Source organism: Salmo trutta, unplaced genomic scaffold (assembly GCF_901001165.1).
Source record: "Salmo trutta unplaced genomic scaffold, fSalTru1.1, whole genome shotgun sequence".
Classification (NCBI taxonomy): Eukaryota; Metazoa; Chordata; class Actinopteri; order Salmoniformes; family Salmonidae; genus Salmo; species Salmo trutta.
The window spans coordinates 948,412-963,372 of NW_021822233.1; positions in this window are offsets into that span (position 1 = coordinate 948,412).

Genomic DNA, 14,961 nt, shown 5'->3' on the forward strand with positions numbered 1-14,961 from the left:
CAACCCTGTTTCTGGCCAGAGCTGGGCTCTCCAACCCTGTTTCTGGCCAGAGCAAGGCTCTCCAACCCTGTTCCTGGCCAGAGCAGGGCTCTCCAACCCTGTTTCTGGCCAGAGCTGGGCTCTCCAACCCTGTTCCTGGCCAGAGCTGAGCTCTCCAACCCTGTTTCTTGCCAGAGCTGGGCTCTCAAACCCTGTCCCTGGCCAGAGCTGGGCTCTCCAACCCTGTTTCTGGCCAGAGCTGGGCTATCCAACCCTGTTTCTGGCCAGAGCTGGGCTTTCTAACCCTGTCCCTGGCCAGAGCAAGGCTCTCCAACCCTGTTCCTGGCCAGTGCTGGGCTCTCCAACCCTGTTCCTGGCCAGAACTGGGCTCTCCAACCCTGTTCCTTGCCAGAGCAGGGCTCTCCAACCCTGTTCCTGGCCAGAGCTGGGCTCTCCAACCCTGTTCCTGGCCAGAGCTGGGCTATCCAACCCTGTTCCTGGAGAGCTACCGTCCTGTAGGTTTTCACTCCAACCCAAATGTAGCACACCTGATTATAATAATTAGCTGGTTAATAAGCAGAATCAGGTTAGTTGGAGCAAAAACCTACAGATCGGTAGCTCTCCAGGAACAGGGTTGGTATTTGTATTTATTATGGATCCCCATTAGCTGCTACCAAGGCAGCAGCTACTCTTCCTGGGGTCCGGCAAAATTAAGGCAGTTATACAATTTCAAAACATTACAATACATTCACAGATTTCACAACACACTGTGTGCTCTCAGGCCCCTACTCCACTACCACATATCTACAATACAAAATCCATGTGTACATGTGTGTATAGTGCGTATGTTATCGTGTGTGTGTGTATACATGTGTCTGTGCCTATGTTTGTGTTGCTTCACAGACCCTGCTGTTCCATAAAGTGTATTTTTATCTGTTTAATAAATCTGGTTAGAGGAGATATATGGTTATATCTCCTCCTCCCTACTGATTGCATAAGTTACTTTTTATTTATTGTATTTATTTATTTAACCTTTATTTAACTAGGCAAGTCAGTTAAGAACAAATTCTTATTTACAATGAGGACCTCCCAGAAGGCAAAAGGCCTCCTGTGGGGATGGGCGTTGGGATAAAAAAATATATATATAGGACAAAACATACATCATGACAAGAGAGACAACACTACATAAAGAGAGACCTAAGAAGGCGTTTGTGTAGTTCCTGACTGACCTAAGACGACAACATAGCAAGGCAGCAACACATGACAACACAGCATGGTAGGCCACAGACAACAGCACAAAGGGCAAGAAGGTAGAGACAACAATACATCTTGCAAAGCAGCCACAACTGTCAGTAAGTGTCCATGATTGAGTCTTTGAATGAAGAGATTGAGATAAAACTGTCCAGCTTGAGTGTTTGTTGCAGCTCGTTCCATTCACTAGCTGCAGTAAACTGAAAAGACGAGCGACCCATGGATGTGTGTGCTTTGGGGACCTGCTTTGTATGTGGAGGATGAGGGCTGCAGTAGATATCTCAGATAAGGGGGTGTGAGGACTAAGAGGGTTTTATAAATAAGAATCAACCAGTGGGTCTTGCGATGACCAGCGTTGACCAGTTTACAGAGGAGTATAGAGTGCAGTGATGTGTCCTATAAGGGGCATTGGTGGCAAATCTGATGGCCGAATGGTAAAGAACATCTAGCCGCTCGAGAGCACCCACCTGTGTATAAATTACGTCTCCGTAATCTAGCATGGGTAGGATGGTCATCTGAATCAGGGTTAGTTTGGCAGCTGCGGTGAAAGAGGAGTGATTACATAGAGGAAACCAAGTCTATATTTAACTTTAGCCTGCAGCTTTGATATATACTGAGAGAAGGATAGTGTACCGTCTAGCCATACTCCCAAGTACTTGTATGAGGTGACTACCTCAAGCTCTTAACCCTCAGAGGTGGTAATCACACCTGTGGGGAGAGGGGTTTTCTTCTTACCAAACCACATGCCCTTTGTTTGGAGGTGTTCAGAACAGAGTTAAGGGTAGAGAAAGCTTGTTGGACTCTAAGAAAGCTTTGTTGTAGAGCATTTAACACAAACTCTGGGGATGGGCCAGCTGAGTATAAGACTATATCATCTGCATATAAATGGATAAGAGTGCTTACTACTGCCTGAGCTATGTTGTGGTTGTAAATTGAGAAGAGTGTGGGTCCTAGGATTGAGCCTTGGGGTACTCCCTTGGTGACAGGCAGTGGCTGAGACAGCAGATGTTCTGACTTTATACACTGCACTCTTTGAGAGAGGTAGTTAGCAAACCAGGCCAAAGACACCTCAGAGACACCAATACTCCTTTGCCGGCCCACAATAATGGAATGGTCTACCGTATCAACAGCTTTGGCCAAGTCAATAACATAGCAGCACAACATTGCTTAGAATCAAGGGCAATGGTGACATCATTGCGGACCTTTAAGGTTGCAGTGACACCTCCATAAGCGGAAACCAGATTGCATACCCGAGAGAATACTATAGACATCAAGAAAGCCAGTCAGCTGATTATTGACAAGTTTTTCCAACAGTTGTGATAATGAGGGCAAAATAGAACCATTTGGTACCATTTGAAAGGAAGCACTTTAAAGTTTGTGAATTGAATGTAGGAGAATACAACACAATAGATCTGGTAGAAGAAAATACAAAAGAAAAAAAACAACCGTTTTCTTTCTTCCACCTGCTTTGAATTGCAAGAGAAAGGTCCAAGTTCTAGCTATCACTCTGGTTGTAATTCCGATGGTGTCCACAAGATGGCAGCAGTGTATGTGCAAAGTTTCAGACGGATAACTTGAAGTATGAGCGTTCTCCATGACATTTAGTGTGAAGTCACCCAGGTACATTTGGGCAAATTGTGAAGGAGACCTTGGCATTCCTATTACATTTTTCTGAAAGAATATTGTGAAATCTGTATACTTGGACTTTGATTTAGCTTTTCCAGTATTAGTAACCATATAATAAGTTCAACATTTGCAAAACAACCAGTTTTCATAACTTCATAACTCCTAATTGTTATAATTTTTGTCCAAATGGAAAAGGCATGCTGTCGCAAAAGGTTAGCACCTACATTTTGCAATAGACACAGGGTTTCCGGATGCTCCCGCAAAGCCCAGCTTATTGGCTATCTAGCTAGCTTTGTTTGACCCCAATTGGTGCTTGTTTGACAAAGATACAGTCGGTCAAATGAAGACCGGCCGCGTCATCAGCGTGCCATGAATGTGTCGCTCTCTGACCAAATATGGTGTCCTATAGGATATACTACACCCCTAATGATATAGTGAAATCTGGTTACATTCTAGGATCTCTGAGGAATACATACAAACATGATTTGACCAGTTGAAACAATGTTTAGGATTATATTTTCACAGATTCCTTTCTTTGCAAATTGAACGAGTGGAAACACAAAATCGATTGTGCATGCTATATGGACCTTTTTAGGATATGAAAAATGATTTTATCTAACAAAACAACACTTCATGTTATCTCTGGGACCCTTTGGATGATAAATCAGAGCAAGATTTCAGAATGTAAGTACACGTTTCACCTTCAGAGGTGAATTTATCAAACCTATCGCGGTGAAAAAAGTGTTTTGTTGTTAGGAGCTCTCCTCAAACAATAGCATGGCATTTTTTTGCAGTAATAGCTACTGTAAATTGGACAGTGCAGATTTATTAACAATAATTTAAGCTTTCAGCCGATATAAGACACTTATATGTACCGACATTTGCTGATTCTCTTGAATCTGCGATCTTGACACAAGGTGCAGCATGATTTATGGGACAGTTGACGGGATGCCAATCCCTAAGAAGTTTTTTAATGAAGTGGTGATTAAAGAGCTCAGCCATGTGCTTCTTGTCAGTAACAACCACATCGTCAACATTAAGGGACATGGGCAGCTGTGAGGAGGAGGGTTTATTCTCCAGGTCTTTAACTGTTGTCCAGAACTTCTTGGGGTTAGACCCACAGAGAGAGAACTGCTCCCTAAAGTAACTAACTTTGGCCTTCCGGATAGCTTGAGTGCACCTATTTCACATTTGCCTGAACGAGAGCCAGTCAGCCTGAGTATGCGTGTGCCGAGCCTTTCACCAAATGCAATTCTTGAGGTGTAGTAACTCTGCTAGATCACGGTCGAACCACTTGATGTGGAATAGAGTTCCATGTAGTCATGACTCTATGTAGTACTGTGCACCTCCCATAGTCTGTTCTGGACTTAGGGACTGTGAAGAGACCTCTGGGGGCATGTCTTGTGGGGTATGCATGGGTGTCCGAGCTGTGTGCCAGCAATTCAAACAGACAACTCGGTGCATTCAGCATGTCAATACCTCTCATAAATACAGGTAGTGATGAAGTCAATCTCTCCTCCACTTTGAGCTAGGAGAGATTGACATGCATATTATTAATGTTAGCTCTCTGTGTACATCCAAGGGCCAGCCGTGCTGCCCTGTTCTGAGCCAATTACAATTTTCCTGAGTCCCTTTTTGTGGTACCTGACCACACGACTGAACAGTAGTCTAGGTGCAACAAAACTAGGGCCTGTAGGACCTGCCTTGTTGATAGTGTTGTTAAGAAGGCAGAGCAGTGCTTTATTATGGACAGACTTCTCCCCATCTTAGCTACTGTTGAATCAATATGTTTTGACAGGTTACTCTAAGCTGTTTAGTCACCTCAACTTGCTCAATTTGTACATTATTTATTGCAATATTCAGTTGAGGTTTAGGTTTTAGTGAATGATTTTTGTCTCAAATGTAATGCTTTTAGTTTTGGAAATATTTAGGACTAACTTATTCCTGGCCACGCACTCTGAAACGATGTAGGACTGTTCATCTCCCGGTCAGAGAGCCCTGAATCAGAGCAATATGTTTAGAATGTGAATATACATTGTAGATATATGGCTCTGATTCAGCCATTCAATTCATTTTCTATTATGACTTAGCAGTAGAATCAAACAGTAGCCTACTTTTTTAATCGCTGGTCATTTCATGGAAGCTCTATAAAAGAAACCCCAACCAAGAGGTCTGTGAGAACCGGGACAGGAGACTTGACAGTTTGGGGTTTGTGGCACACTTCTGTTTAATAATAGTGATTTTCTTCAGTCAGAGAATGAATTTGATTGAGCGAATCCCATTTTTACTTCCCCTTGACCTCTGTCCACAGCATGTGCTTGTACTTAGCCCAACCCTCCAACCAACCCTCCAACCTTGCCTTCGAGGAAGCTGGAAGCATGATGGTTGTAGGAGCCAGCTGCTCAGCAAACAGCATGTTTACTATGGTGCTGGCCTAGCTATTTAAGTCTTCCCAACCTAGCAATTTTCTCCAGCTTTACATATAATATGGTCAGAGTGATTTTTGCCTCCACCTGACAACGCCTGCCTACATAAACCAATGGGAGCCTATCGTCTGCGACACATATGCAGGGGCACACACACAATTAGAGGCACACACACTCTCACAGACACGCGCACACACTCAGGCAAGGACACACACACACATGGAGTCATAAACGGCCTGATCCTGCACACACCATAACATATGTAGGCTACCACAGCAACACCCCTAAATCAACGTAACCACACATTCACAAAATCACTGGTCCTTTTGTAGATCTATCTCAAGTAGACTGGTTAATTATGCATCTCACCCTTAGCTCACACACACACACACACACACACACACACACACACACACACACACACACACACACACACACACACACACACACACACACACACACAAACCCTTTCCGTGGGATCAGAGATCTGAGTTCTCTTGGGAGAAACGTAATGAGGTGAAGCAGGGCATTCATAAACTCCTATATTGCAGCCGTGGCTTTATGTGGGGAGGCAGGGAGGGTGGAGTCCTCCTCTGGAAGGTCGGGTGGGGCAAATATAGCACAGAAACAACCACTTTCCACTGAATTAAAGCTCTCTTACTCCTTAGAACGAGTTCCAGTGAAATAAGAACACCTCAATCCAAACTCCCCCCTCCTGCCTCCCTGCCCTGTTACATTGTTATATCCCCTCCTCCCTGTTATATGGTTATATCTCCTCCTCCTCCCTGTTATATGGTTATATCTCCTCCTCCCTGTTATATGGTCATATCTCCTCCCTGTTATATGGTTATATCTCCTCCTCCTCCCTGTTATATGGTTATATCTCCTCCTCCTCCCTGTTATATGGTTATATCTCCTCCTCCTCCCTGTTATATGGTTATATCTCCTCCTCCTCCCTGTTATATGGTTATATCTCCTCCTCCTCCCTGTTATATGGTTATATCTCCTCCTCCCTGTTATATGGTTATATCTCCTCCTCCTCCCTGTTATATGGTTATATCTCCTCCTCCCTGTTATATGGTTATATCTCCTCCTCCCTGTTATATGGTTATATCTCCTCCTCCCTGTTATATGGTTATATCTCCTCCTCCCTGTTATATGGTTATATCTCCTCCTCCTGTTATATGGTTATATCTCCTCCTCCCTGTTATATGGTTATATCTCCTCCTCCCTGTTATATGGTTATATTCCTCCTCCTCCCTGTTATATGGTTATATCTCCTCCTCCCTGTTATATGGTTATATCTCCTCCTCCCTGTTATATGGTTATATCTCCTCCTCCCCTGTTATATGGTTATATCTCCTCCTCCCTGTTATATGGTTAGTATCTCCTCCTCCCTGTTATGGTTATTCCTCCTCCTCCCTGTTATATGGTTATATCTCCTCCTCCCTGTTATATGGTTATATCTCCTCCTCCTCCCTGTTATATGGTTATATCTCCTCCTCTCCTGTTATATGGTTAATATCTCCTCCTCCTCCCTGTTATATGGTATATCTCCTCCTCCCTGTTATATGGTTATATCTCCTCCTCCTCCTGTTATATGGTTATATCTCCTCCTCCTCCCTGTTATATGGTTATATCCTCCTCCTCCCCTGTTATATGGTTATATCTCCTCCTCCCTGTTATATGGTTATATCTCCTCCTCCTCCCTGTTATATGGTTATATCTCCTCCTCCTCCCTGTTATATGGTTATATCTCCTCCCTGTTATATGGTTATATCTCCTCCTCCCTGTTATATGGTTATATCTCCTCCTCCCTGTTATATGGTTATATCTCCTCCTCCCCTGTTATATGGTTATATCTCCTCCCTGTTATATGGTTATATCTCCTCCTCCCTGTTATATGGTTATATCTCCTCCTCCCTGTTATATGGTTATATCTCCTCCTCCTCCCTGTTATATGGTTATATCTCCTCCTCCTCCCTGTTATATGGTTATATCTCCTCCTCCCCTGTTATTCTCCTCCTCTCCCTGTTATATGGTTATATCTCCTCCTCCTCCCTGTTATATGGTTATATCTCCTCCTCCTCCCTGTTATATGGTTATATCTCCTCCCCTCCCTGTTATATGGTTATATCTCCTCTCCCTGTTATATGGTTATATCTCCTCCCCCTGTTATATGGTTATATCTCCTCCTCCCTGTTCTATGGTTATATCTCCTCCTCCTCCCTGTTATATGGTTATATCTCCTCCCTGTTATATGGTTATATCTCCTCCTCCCTGTTATATGGTTATATCTCCTCCTCCTCCCTGTTATATGGTTATATCTCCTCCTCCTCCCTGTTATATGGTTATATCTCCTCCTCCTCCCCTGTTATATGGTTATATCTCCTCCTCCTCCCTGTTATATGGTTATATCTCCTCCTCCTCCCTGTTATATGGTTATATCTCCTCCTCCCTGTTATATGGTTATATCTCCCCCTCCTCCCTGTTATATGGTTATATCTCCTCCTCCCTGTTATATGGTTATATCTCCTCCTCCCTGTTATATGGTTATATCTCCTCCTCCCTGTTATATGGTCATATCTCCTCCCTGTTATATGGTTATATCTCCTCCTCCTCCCTGTTATATGGTTATATCTCCTCCTCCTCCCTGTTATATGGTTATATCTCCTCCCTGTTATATGGTTATATCTCCTCCTCCCTGTTATATGGTTATATCTCCTCAAAGTAACTAGAGGATGAAAAGGAGGAGGAGCAGGGAGAGGTGGAGGGGAGGAGGAGGATCAGTGGGTGGATTAGATCAAAGTCATAGCATCCTCTGGCATCTGTGTCACAGCGATACAAAATGGAGGGGAAATCTAGACGTGGCTAGACTCACGTCAGACAAATACTTGCGGCACATAATTCAAGGACAGGGGCCTGTTCTTTTTTTTATAGATAATTGCTGTTTGAAGAATAGTAGGCTAATTGAAGGTTGATAAAAATGACAAAGTCATGTTTGAATAGACAGAATCAGACTATGGCGCTTTGAGCTTAGAAATCTGTAGGCTAGTGCCTATTATGGACACTTTACATGGGATGTCATTGTTGGCTGGCATTTTGGAGCTTTAAATAAAGTGCTCGGCAATGAAACCTGTTTTTCATTATCGCTTTACCACTCAGAGTCTGGATCGAGTATCTTGTGAGCTACTGTCTTAATGTTAACATGTTATTAAAGCCAGACAGGCCAATTTTATGTCAAGCCTGGAAATGAAATGGTATTTGTTTACAGCAACTGTGTTAAATCTTCAAAGGAATCAAACTTTGAATATTGTTATAAAGTATTGTAAGTTAGAAGCTCAGTCTGAGCCAAAATGGGCCATCTTTGATTATTGTTATAAAGTACTGTAAATTAGAAGCCCTGCCTGAGCCAAAATGGCCCATCTTTGATTATTGTTATAAAGTACTGTAAATTAGAAGCCCTGCCTGAGCCAAAATGGCCCATCTTTGATTATTGTTATAAAGTACTGTAAATTAAAAGCCCTGCCTGAGCCAGAATGGCCCATCTTTGATTATTGTTATACTGCTTTAAAAGAACACCATGACAATAGTAACTCATTACAGTAATATCTCGTTAGACTGCTCTTAAATCAATATCTAGAAATGCACTTATTACTGTTAAACTGGTTCACACTTTCCTTTGCAGTCACTCTAAATGTTTCTTTAAAAACAGAATCAACCTCTTTCAGTTGCAGAGTTGCAGCCCTGGTTTGTGGCATTAACAGCAAAAGAAAGGGTTGGTGTGGTTACAATCACTAGAGAGAGAGAGAGAGAGAGAGAGAGAGAGAGAGAGAGCGAGAGAGAGAGAGAGAGGGAGAGAGATACAGAGAGAGAGGGAGAGAGAGAGAGGGAGCGAGAGAGAGAGAGAGAGGGAGAGAGATACAGAGAGAGGGAGAGAGAGAGAGGGAGCGAGAGAGAGAGATAGAGAGAGAGAGAGAGCGAGCGAGAGAGAGAGAGTGAGGGAGAGAGATACAGAGAGAGAGGGAGAGAGAGAGAGGGAGCGAGAGAGAGAGAGAGAGAGAGGGAGAGAGAGAGAATAGGAGAGAGACGGAGAGAAACCGAGAGCGAGAGCACAGTGCTTAGGTGAACATTTGAAAATCAGATATAGGTTTACAACAGGAAGCTAACATAGGCCACCTCTCAGTGTCTCTGTCGTGCTTGCAGAAAGGACTGTAGAACTATATCAAACCCTTTAACTGCTGACGCCGTAAAGCACACATAATAACTACTATAGGTATGCTTACTGTATATTTAACAATAAGTGGTTGCTGAAACTTATTTTTGATCTCTCTTTCAGTGCTAACTCTTTTATTATATATATAAACCCAACCACTTTGTTAACTTAACGCATATTTAAAATAAGTGTGAATCTTATTTTCTGTCTTTGTTGGACCACATATAAACTCAGCAAAAAAAGAAACGCCCCTTTTTCAGAACCCTGTCTTTCAAAGATAATTCACAAAAATCCAAATAACTTCACAGATCTTCATTGTAAAGAGTTTAACACTGTTTCCCATGCTTGTTCAATGAACCATACAATTTTTTTATGCACATGCACCTGTGGAACTGTCGTTAAGACACTAACAGCTTACATAGGGTAGGCAATTAAGGTCACAGTTATGAAAACTTAGGACACTAAAGAGGCCTTTCTACTGACTCTGAAAAACACCAAAAGAAAGATGCCCAGGGTCCCTGCTCATCTGCGTGAACGTCGCCTATGGGCACAAACCCACTGTCGCTGGACCAGACAGGACTGGCAAAAAATGCTCTTCACTGACGAGTCACGGTTTTGTCTCACCATGGGTGATGGTCAGATTCGCGTTTATTGTCGAAGGAATGAGAATTACACCGAGGCCTGTACTCTGGAGTGGGATCGATTTGGAGGTGGAGGGTCCGTCATGGTCTGGGGCGGTGTGTCACAGCATCATCGGACTGAGCTTGTTGTCATTGCAGACAATCTCAACGCTGTGCATTACAGGGAAGACATCCTCCTCCCTCATGTGGTACCCTTCCTGCAGGCTCATCCTGACATGACCCTCCAGCACGACAATGGCACCAGCCATACTGCTCGTTCTGTGCGTGATTTCCTGCAAGACAGGAATGTCAGTGTTCTGAAGAGCCCGGATCGCAATCCCATTGAGCACGTCTGGGACCTGTTGGATCGGAGGGTGAGGGCTAGGGCCGTTCCCTCCAGAAATGTCCGGGAACTTGCAGGTGCCTTGGTGGAAGAGTGGGGTAACATCTCACAGCAAGAACTGGCAAATCTGGTGCAGTCCATGAGGAGGAGATGCACTGCAATATTTAACAGGCCTATTGTAGATTATAGAGGATGTTTTATCAGGCCTGTTGTAGATTGTAGAGGATGTTTTAACAGGCCTGTTGTAGATTATAGAGGATGTTTTAACAGGCCTATTGTAGATTGTAGAGGATGTTTTAACAGGCCTATTGTAGATTGTAGAGGATGCTTTAATGGAGCTAGTCGTTATTATCTTAATGAGCTAGTCGTTTTTATCTTATTGGAGCTAGTCATTATTATCTTATTGGAGCTAGTTGTTATTATCTTAATGGAGCTAGTCGTTATTATCTTCATGGAGCTAGTCGTTATTATCTTAATGGAGCTAGTTGTTATTATCTTATTGGAGCTAGTCGTTATTATCTTAATGGAACTAGTCGTTATTATCTTAATGGAGCTAGTTGTTATTATCTTATTGGAGCTAGTCGTTATTATCATAATGGAGCTAGTCGTTATTATCTTAATGGAGCTAGTCATTATTATCTTAATGGAGCTAGTCGTTATTATCTTAATGGAGCTAGTCGTTATTATCTTATTGGAGCTAGTCGTTATTATCTTAATGGAGCTAGTCGTTATTATCTTAATGGAGCTAGTTGTTATTATCTTAATGGAGCTAGTTGTTATTATCTTAATGGAGCTAGTCATTATTATCTTATTGGAGCTAGTCGTTATTATCTTATTGGAACTAGTCATTATTATCTTAATGGAGCTAGTCGTTTTTATCTTAATGGAGCTAGTTGTTATTATCTTCATGGAGCTAGTCGTTTTTATCTTAATGGAGCTAGTTGTTATTATCTTAATGGAGCTAGTCGTTATTATCTTAATGGAGCTAGTCGTTATTATCTTAATGGAACTAGTCGTTATTATCTTAATGGAGCTAGTCGTTATTATCTTATTGGAGCTAGTTGTTATTATCATAATGGAGCTAGTCATTATTATCTTATTGGAGCTAGTCGTTATTATCTTAATGGAGCTAGTCGTTATTATCTTAATGGAGCTAGTCGTTATTATCTTAATGGAGCTAGTCGTTATTATCTTAATGGAACTAGTCGTTATTATCTTAATGGAGCTAGTCGTTATTATCTTATTGGAGCTAGTTGTTATTATCATAATGGAGCTAGTCATTATTATCTTATTGGAGCTAGTCGTTATTATCTTAATGGAGCTAGTCGTTATTATCTTAATGGAGCTAGTTGTTATTATCTTATTGGAGCTAGTCGTTATTATCTTAATGAGCTAGTCGTTATTATCTTATTGGAGCTAGTCGTTATTATCTTAATGGAGCTAGTCGTTATTATCTTAATGGAACTAGTCGTTATTATCTTAATGGAGCTAGTCGTTATTATCATATTGGAGCTAGTCGTTATTATCTTATTGGAGCTAGTCGTTTTTATCTTAATGGAACTAGTCGTTATTATCTTAATGGAGCTAGTTGTTATTATCTTAATGGAACTAGTCGTTATTATCTTATTGGAGCTAGTCGTTATTATCTTAATGGAGCTAGACGTTATTATCTTAATGGAGCTAGTCGTTATTATCTTAATGGAGCTAGTCGTTATTATCTTATTGGAGCTAGTCGTTATTATCTTAATGGAGCTAGTCGTTATTATCTTAATGGAACTAGTCGTTATTATCTTAATGGAGCTAGTCGTTATTATCATATTGGAGCTAGTCGTTATTATCTTATTGGAGCTAGTCGTTATTATCTTAATGGAACTAGTCGTTATTATCTTAATGGAGCTAGTTGTTATTATCTTAATGGAACTAGTCGTTATTATCTTATTGGAGCTAGTCGTTAATATCTTAATGGAGCTAGACGTTATTATCTTAATGGAGCTAGTCGTTATTATCTTAATGGAGCTAGTCGTTATTATCTTATTGGAGCTAGTCGTTATTATCTTAATGGAGCTAGTTGTTATTATCTTCATGGAGCTAGTCGTCATTATCTTATTGGAGCTAGTCGTCATTATCTTATTGGAGCTAGTCGTTATTATCTTATTGGAGCTAGTCGTTATTATCTTATTGGAGCTAGTCGTTATCTTAATGGAACTAGTCGTTATTATCTTAATGAGCTAGTTGTTATTATCTTAATGGAACTAGTCGTTATTATCTTATTGGAGCTAGTCGTTATTATCTTATTGGAGCTAGTCGTTATTATCTTATTGGAGCTAGTCGTTATTATCTTATTGGAGCAAGTCGTTATTATCTTATTGGAGCTAGTCGTTATTATCTTAATGGAGCTAGTCGTTATTATCTTATTGGAGCTAGTCGTTATTATCTTCATGGAGCTAGTTGTTATTATCTTCATGGAGCTAGTCATCATTATCTTATTGGAGCTAGTCGTCATTATCTTATTGGAGCTAGTCGTTATTATCTTATTGGAGCTAGTCATTATTATCTTATTGGAGCTAGTCGTTATTATCTTATTGGAGCTAGTTGTTATTATCTTAATGGAGCTAGTCGTTATTATCTTATTGGAGCTAGTCGTTATTATCTTAATGGAGCTAGACGTTATTATCTTAATGGAGCTAGTCGTTATTATCTTAATGGAGCTAGTCGTTATTATCTTATTGGAGCTAGTCGTTATTATCTTAATGGAGCTAGTCGTTATTATCTTAATGGAACTAGTCGTTATTATCTTAATGGAGCTAGTCGTTATTATCATATTGGAGCTAGTCGTTATTATCTTATTGGAGCTAGTCGTTATTATCTTAATGGAACTAGTCGTTATTATCTTAATGGAGCTAGTTGTTATTATCTTAATGGAACTAGTCGTTATTATCTTATTGGAGCTAGTCGTTAATATCTTAATGGAGCTAGACGTTATTATCTTAATGGAGCTAGTCGTTATTATCTTAATGGAGCTAGTCGTTATTATCTTATTGGAGCTAGTCGTTATTATCTTAATGGAGCTAGTTGTTATTATCTTCATGGAGCTAGTCGTCATTATCTTATTGGAGCTAGTCGTCATTATCTTATTGGAGCTAGTCGTTATTATCTTATTGGAGCTAGTCGTTATTATCTTATTGGAGCTAGTCGTTATCTTAATGGAACTAGTCGTTATTATCTTAATGAGCTAGTTGTTATTATCTTAATGGAACTAGTCGTTATTATCTTATTGGAGCTAGTCGTTATTATCTTATTGGAGCTAGTCGTTATTATCTTATTGGAGCTAGTCGTTATTATCTTATTGGAGCAAGTCGTTATTATCTTATTGGAGCTAGTCGTTATTATCTTAATGGAGCTAGTCGTTATTATCTTATTGGAGCTAGTCGTTATTATCTTCATGGAGCTAGTTGTTATTATCTTCATGGAGCTAGTCATCATTATCTTATTGGAGCTAGTCGTCATTATCTTATTGGAGCTAGTCGTTATTATCTTATTGGAGCTAGTCATTATTATCTTATTGGAGCTAGTCGTTATTATCTTATTGGAGCTAGTTGTTATTATCTTAATGGAGCTAGTCGTTATTATCTTAATGGAGCTAGTCGTTATTATCTTAATGAGCTAGTTGTTATTATCTTAATGGAACTAGTCGTTATTATCTTATTGGAGCTAGTCGTTATTATCTTATTGGAGCTAGTCGTTATTATCTTATTGGAGCTAGTCGTTATTATCTTAATGAGCTAGCCTGTTTGGGATAGGGGGCAGTATTGAAAATTTTGGAAAAAATATGTGCCCATTTTTAACTGCCTCCTACACCAACTCAGAAGCTAGAATATGCATATTATTGTTCAGGTTTGGATAGAAAACACCCTAAAGTTTCTAAAACTGTTTGAATGGTGTCTGTGAGTATAACAGAACTCCTATGGCAGGCAAAAATCTGAGAAGGTTTCATGCAGGAAGTGCCCTGTCTGACAAGGAGTCGTTCTTCTTGCCTCTGTTTATTGAAGAGTAAGGATCTTAGCTGTAACGTGACAATTCCTAGGGCTCCAATAGGCTCTCAGAACCCGGGAAAAACCTGAACGATGACGAGGCAGCCTCAGGCTGAAACAGATTATCGCCTTTTCCAAGTGTCCCATTAGGTGACAATGGAATGAGGCGCGTGCGCGATTCGCCCCTGTGGAGTATTTTCATTCGGCTGTTTAGCTTATTGCAGATTCCCGGTCGGAATATTATCGCTTTTCTACGAGATAAATGGCATAAAAATTGATTTTAAACAGCGGTTGACATGCTTCGAAGTACGGTAATGGAATATTTAGAATTTTTTTGTCACGTTCTGCGCCATGCTCATGACTGTGATTTACAATTCTGATAGTGTCTAGAACGCATGAACAAAACGTCGCTGATGGAACATAACGATGGATTATTTGGGACCAAACCTACATTTGTTATTGAAGTAGA